This window comes from Beta vulgaris, chromosome 1 (assembly GCF_026745355.1).
Source record: "Beta vulgaris subsp. vulgaris cultivar EL10 chromosome 1, EL10.2, whole genome shotgun sequence".
Classification (NCBI taxonomy): Eukaryota; Viridiplantae; Streptophyta; class Magnoliopsida; order Caryophyllales; family Amaranthaceae; genus Beta; species Beta vulgaris.
Window position 1 is genome coordinate 15,071,519 of NC_079202.1, and position 6,000 is coordinate 15,077,518.

General features: G+C 36.8%; 1 non-coding gene across 1 annotated transcript; it reads left to right on the forward strand.

The window, feature by feature from the left end:
* Positions 1-484: 484 nt before the first annotated feature.
* On the forward strand, positions 485-591 carry LOC125494581 (small nucleolar RNA R71). Its single transcript, XR_007270820.1, has one exon. It is a non-coding gene; the product is annotated as a small nucleolar RNA R71 (small nucleolar RNA).
* The last annotated feature ends 5,409 nt before the right edge of the window (positions 592-6,000 follow it).

A 6,000-nucleotide genomic window follows, 5' to 3' on the forward strand; every position in this document is an offset into this window, starting at 1 on the left:
GTCTAAAGTTAGCATTTTGGTGTCCTTGGTCTCTCCAAGAAAAATTAGGATGGTTTCTCTAGCCTGGATTATAAGTATTAGAGTAAGGATCATTTTGTGGTGGTCTATTAAAATTAGAAACATATTGAGCTTGTTCCATATTAGCACATTCTGTAGGTAAATGGCCAGCACCACAAATATTACATGTCACATTAGAAGAAGACACAGAATGACATTATTCATTTTAGTGAACAAATTTACTAAGTTGTCCACTTTTGCATTTAACATATTTATTCCTTCTTCTTCATACTTACCACCAGTTCTCCTTGGTTTATTTCGATCATTAGACCAGTGACAATTATTATTTGAAGCCATTTCTTCTAATAATTTATTGGCTACCTTAGTAGTTTTACCCATTATAGCACCTCCTGCAGCAGCATCTATAGTGATTCTAACAGATTCATTCAGACCATTATAAAAAGTTTGCACAAGCAACCAATCTGGGACACCATGGTGAGGACATTGACGTTGTAAATGTTTAAACCTTTCCCAAGCCTCATATAAAGACTCCCCATCATTCTGTATGAAACTAGTTATATCATTTCTTAGTTTAGCAGTCTTACCAGGGGGAAATTACTTTCTAAGAAAAGCTCCAGATAAATCTTCCCAAGTAGTAAAAGAATTAGCAGGATTAGATTTTAACCATATTTTTGCTTTATCTCTTAGCGAGAAGGGGAAAACTCCTAATCTAATGGCATCATTGGTTACTCCGTTCAGCTTAAGAGTATCAAATTTTTCTAGAAAATTACCTATATGGTCATTAGGATCTTCATTATCTAGTCCACTAAATTGTTCTTGTTGAATTATACGAATTAAGGCAGGACTAATTTCAAAATTATTTGCAGTAACAGTTGGTCTTACAATACTTGACGAGGCTCCACTAGCAATCAGCATTGCGTAGTCACGTAGTGGCTTTTCGTTGTTGTTATCCCCCATCTCTAATGGTTTAGTATTAGGTGGTTCAGAGAAGATGTAATCCAAATAAAAATCTGGCAGCTTTTGTATTTGCTCCAACCTTTTCTAGTTTCCTTAGTCCACAAGTTGTTCTTTCAATCTCTGGATCAGATGAAACCAAAGCACGATTAGTACGTGGCATACACTAATAAATATCAGAAAGATTGAACTTAACTTAATAATTCTGTAAGCAAAAAGAAAGAAAAATCACTGAATGTGCAACAACTTCTATGCTAAATAATTAAGAAACACAACTACTAGCGGTTAGACAAAGAAACTAGTTATTAAAAAAAATTAATACTAATAACTCAAGAACACAAAGATAGCTCTAACAAAATGTTTATGAGAGGAACGAAATTTAAAAAAACAAAATTATAAAGAAAAATAAAACAAGTGCTAACAAGAAAATAAAGTCTAAACTAATACTAAAAATCCTTTTAGTATGATATTGAACCATTGCCTCCCCGGCAACGGCGCCAAAAATTGGTCGGCCCTAAAGGTACCTTAAAATACCGCAAGTGTACGGGTCAAATAAAATAAATATAGGGTAAGGAAGATATCATTTCCCACAAGGAGGTATAATCAACTACCAAATTAAGAGACACTAATATTATCTAGACGATCCTAAAATAGTGATTGGTGGTGATAAACTAGACTTACTAATAAAATAAGAACTATACTGATTCTAATTGGTGGTGATAAACTAGACTAATAAAATAAGAACTATACTAATTCTAACTCTAAAGACGTCAGACAATGGGTATAAATCAAGTATAAGAAATGGTTCTAGGACTTAGATTTCGCTAGTTACCTTCCACAATGAAATTAAACTAGTTGTCGGATTAAAAGCTATTTTATTGCAATGATCGAACTTCCTATGATATATTATCTCCTCTTCCAAGATAGAAAACATATATCTATACTAATCTTATGCCTACTTCCGTGGTCATAACATTTAATATAAACCCATTACAAACAAGAAATTCATGTAAAATACCACCCCAAGTGTATAACTATTCTTATAATTATACTAGTTGACGTTTAATAATCCCACGAACTAATATTGAAATTTCACTTCCGCTAATAATCCAATACCTTAAACATATAATCAACTGGCCAAATCAATTATCTGAAAACAAACCAAGATTATCAAATTGCAATAAAAATAAATCAATCCAAATAACTTACTTCAAATCATTGACAGAAAATAAAAGACTACATCTGGTCCTAGAACATAGAAATTTAGCTAGACATAACAACTAAATCAACCCAACTAATTGAGAGTATTATTCTGAAATTAAACATAATAATTAATAGAATTCAATAACATAAACTAAGAAGATTCGTATGAAGAATCAGATGAGATGACGCTTCGTCTTCTTCCTCATGCGGCTCTGTTGTTCGTGTTCTTCGTCGCCTGTTGTGCTACTCTCGTTCAATGCTGCTGTGAGTTTCTCGACTCCTCTGTTTTTCGTCCTTGCTGCATGTTTCCTTCTGTCTTTCACTACCCTTCTTCTGCCTCCTCTCTACTGCTCATGCGTGCTCCCCTGCCTTTATTAGTCTTCACTTTTTTTTCCTTTTTTTATAATACCTGCTCCCTCAAAATGCTGCCTCCCCTGCCTTAGTCTTAGGTTTTTTTGGTTTTTTTCTTCTCGTTTGTTTTGCGTCACTATGTTTGATGATGGGTTTTGGCCCATTTTCTTTTTCTGATTTTACTTGACTTCACATGAGTCTTAGATAAGAGTTTCTTTTCTTCTTCTTTTTCTTTTCCTTATTTGTATACTTTGTACTACTTAAGCTTTGATACTTTGTAGTTGTACCTATATAAGCAACAAGAATAAAAGTGATTAGGCTTTAACAATTTCATTAGATAAATAAAAATAGGGAATAATATACAATGTCCCAAATTTTATAATAACTACCCACTCACTAGCAAATTATACTTTTTCCTAATAAACAATGAAAGCTCGTGCAATGTGGACTCAAAACAAGTAGTAAAAGAGGGTAAAATGTATGTAAAATGAGCACTTATTAAGGATATCTCAAAAGCTGAACTAGAGCTACAAAGAGGAGATGAAGCACGGAAGAAGAAGGAGAAGGAAAAAGATAAGGTTTCTGACTCTCCAATTATACCACGGTTGCCTTTTCCTCACAGAATGCAAAAGCCTAAAGTGGATCAAAATTTGGTAATTTCATGACCATGGCCAAGAACCTTGAGGTAACAGATCCTTTTACTGATTTAATTTCTCAAGTATCTATTTATGCCAAATTCTTGAAAGATATGATCACCAAGAAAAAGGATTTTGGTGGTATAGATAGAGTCTCTCTAACTGGAGAGTGCAATGCTGTTTTGAAAAATAAAAATACCACCAAAACTCAAGGATCCCGATAGTTTTTCCATATCTTGCCATGTAGGTCTATTGTTCATTAATAGGGCTCTATGTGATTTAGATGCTAGTGTGTGTGTCATGGCTCTTTCTATTTGCAATAAATTGAATATGGCACCTCTGAAATGCACGCAAATTACTTTGCGAATGGCCGATCGTTCTGTGAAATATCCTTTGGGTATTTCGGAGGATGTACCTGTCAGGGTTGGGAAATTCTACATTTCTGTTGATTTTGTTGTACTAGATATGGAGGAGGATAGTCAAATTTTCATTATTTTGGGTAGACATTTCTTGTGTAATGTAGGTGTTGTTATTAATGTTAAATCTAGCTCTTTGACTTTGAGTGTTGGAAATGATACTGTTACTTTTAAGTTAAGTCTCTTATGCTTGAGCACACTTGTTGCAGGGTAGATGTTTTCGAGGAGGCAACTATTCTAGAACCCAGATATACGGACCAAGGACCCATTAGAGACTCTACCATGTTTAGATTCGTATGCAGGAGATGTAAAGAAAGACGATCACGCTAAAAGCCCACATGCGACCATGCAGTGGTTAAGAGAGACAAAGATGTGATTGACAAAGTAGCAAAGTTCATGGTCAGTGTGTAGCGTTGATGAGTGAGAATTTAGTCTCACTCATGTGCATATATTGGCAAGCTTTGCATGACAATTTTGAATCGAAATGCGCTTTCTCCCTTTAATTTCCTTATTTTCATCCTCTAGCGATGCATGCTAGGTAGATGAGATTTCATGGTTTCTTAACCCCTTCCGCCCCATTTGATCACTAACACTATTGTTTAGTGTGGATTTTTAAGGAGAAAAGAGCAAACGGGGAAGGAGCAGGTGTTTCTCCAAGCTCTATTACATGGCAGAATGAGGCAGAAACTTGGAGCGAGGAGGGAGCTACTGAGGAGCTAGAGCTCCTAGCATGGGGAACATAGGAGTGGGCGCTCTCATGGAAAAAGGGGCGGGCACTTCTTTACGTGCTGAAGGATGAAGAAAGTTGGAGCCACCAAGGAGCCCCCACTGAGCAAGCGCTCCTTGGTCGCATTTGATAGAGCGCTACCGCTCCGTTATACAAAGGAGCGGGCTCTGGGCAGCCACCCCGTTGGCAGTAGGGATGGAGCGACCCAGGATCTTTACCATGAGCACTCGCTCCATCACCTAACTTTGTTAAGAGCGGGCGCTCCTATTTAACAAGGAGTGGGCGCTCCTTGTTAAGTTCTCGACATTTTCTTCTTTAAACGTTGTTTTTAGCCCTGTTTTTGTAATAATATAAATAATTTTTCCACTTAATGATGATTTAACTTTTATTAAGTAAATCATTTTTAGAAAGTTTTTAGATGAATCTAGTGAGAGAAAGGGAAGTTCTAGAAAGTGAAAGTAGATTTTCATGGTTTTGTAACTTGGATTATGACAAAAATTATGGTTTTCATTCAAGATCTCCATTTCTTCTTCATGGTTTAAGTAATATCTCTTCTTCTCTCTACTTTTTATACTTTTATCTTTTTGTTTATTTAAATTTTGTTTAGTTAGTTTAATCCATGTTTAGATTTAATTTCTTAACCTAATCTTGTTTGATTGTTTTAGTTGTTCATGTTTGATTTTTTTCTTTCTTCTATTATTATTATTACTATGATGACTATGATGATTAGTGAGTAGTTAAGTAGACCCAGACCCGCCCCAGATCCGTTGGGTCTAGATTTTTCAAACCCAGACCCAAATCCGCTGGGTCTAGCATATGTGGACCCAGACCTTACCCATGCTCTTCGGGACTCGGACCCGACCTCGATCCATTGGGTCTAAAATTTTTGGACCCATACCCTTATAAATGGGTCGGGTCCTAGCGGGTATGGGTCGGGTCCAGGACCCATTGCCATCTCTAGACTGGCCTAGACCCTGTAACACCATCCAGGATAGTTTGAGTTCATTCAGGGAATCTCTTATTGAGTGGAACTAAGGCTCATTTGGTAACATCTACATATGCGATGCATCCTCCTTGCTTGCTTGAAAGGCACACAGTCATACCTCCACGCTCATCCTTTATCCCAATTTCACCCAAATTTGGAGACGGATCTTTAGAAGGAACTAATGGAAACTTTAGACCAAGAGGATGTACTTTGGAGAACATATAGTAGGTTGAACCGTGTTGGGGAAGGGGATCGAAACACTAGGTACTTCCATAGGAGTGTTTTCATTAAAAGAAATACCTCTAGGATCAATAGCCTAAGGAATGACGTAGGAGAAGACATCAGGGATCAAGAAGGTATCCATAATTTAGTTCTATCCTTTTACAAGGGTTTGTATACAACATATACCTTCTCGTGTGTGAGAACCCCTAAGAGATTTACGAGTGTGGATGAGAATGTCGGCATGGAGCCCTCTACAGTTGAAATTAAGGCCGCACTTTTCCAAATGAAACCTCTTAAATCCCCGGGGCCGGATGTTTTCATCCCGTCTTCTTCCAGAAATCCTAGGATATTATGGGAGATAACGTATGTAGGAAGGTGAGGAAATGGTTCAGACATGGATGGACCCTGAGGACCTTTGTCAAGCTTTAATCTGTCTCATTCCTAAACAAAAATCCTCCGGGACGATCAAGCAATTTAGACCTATTAGCC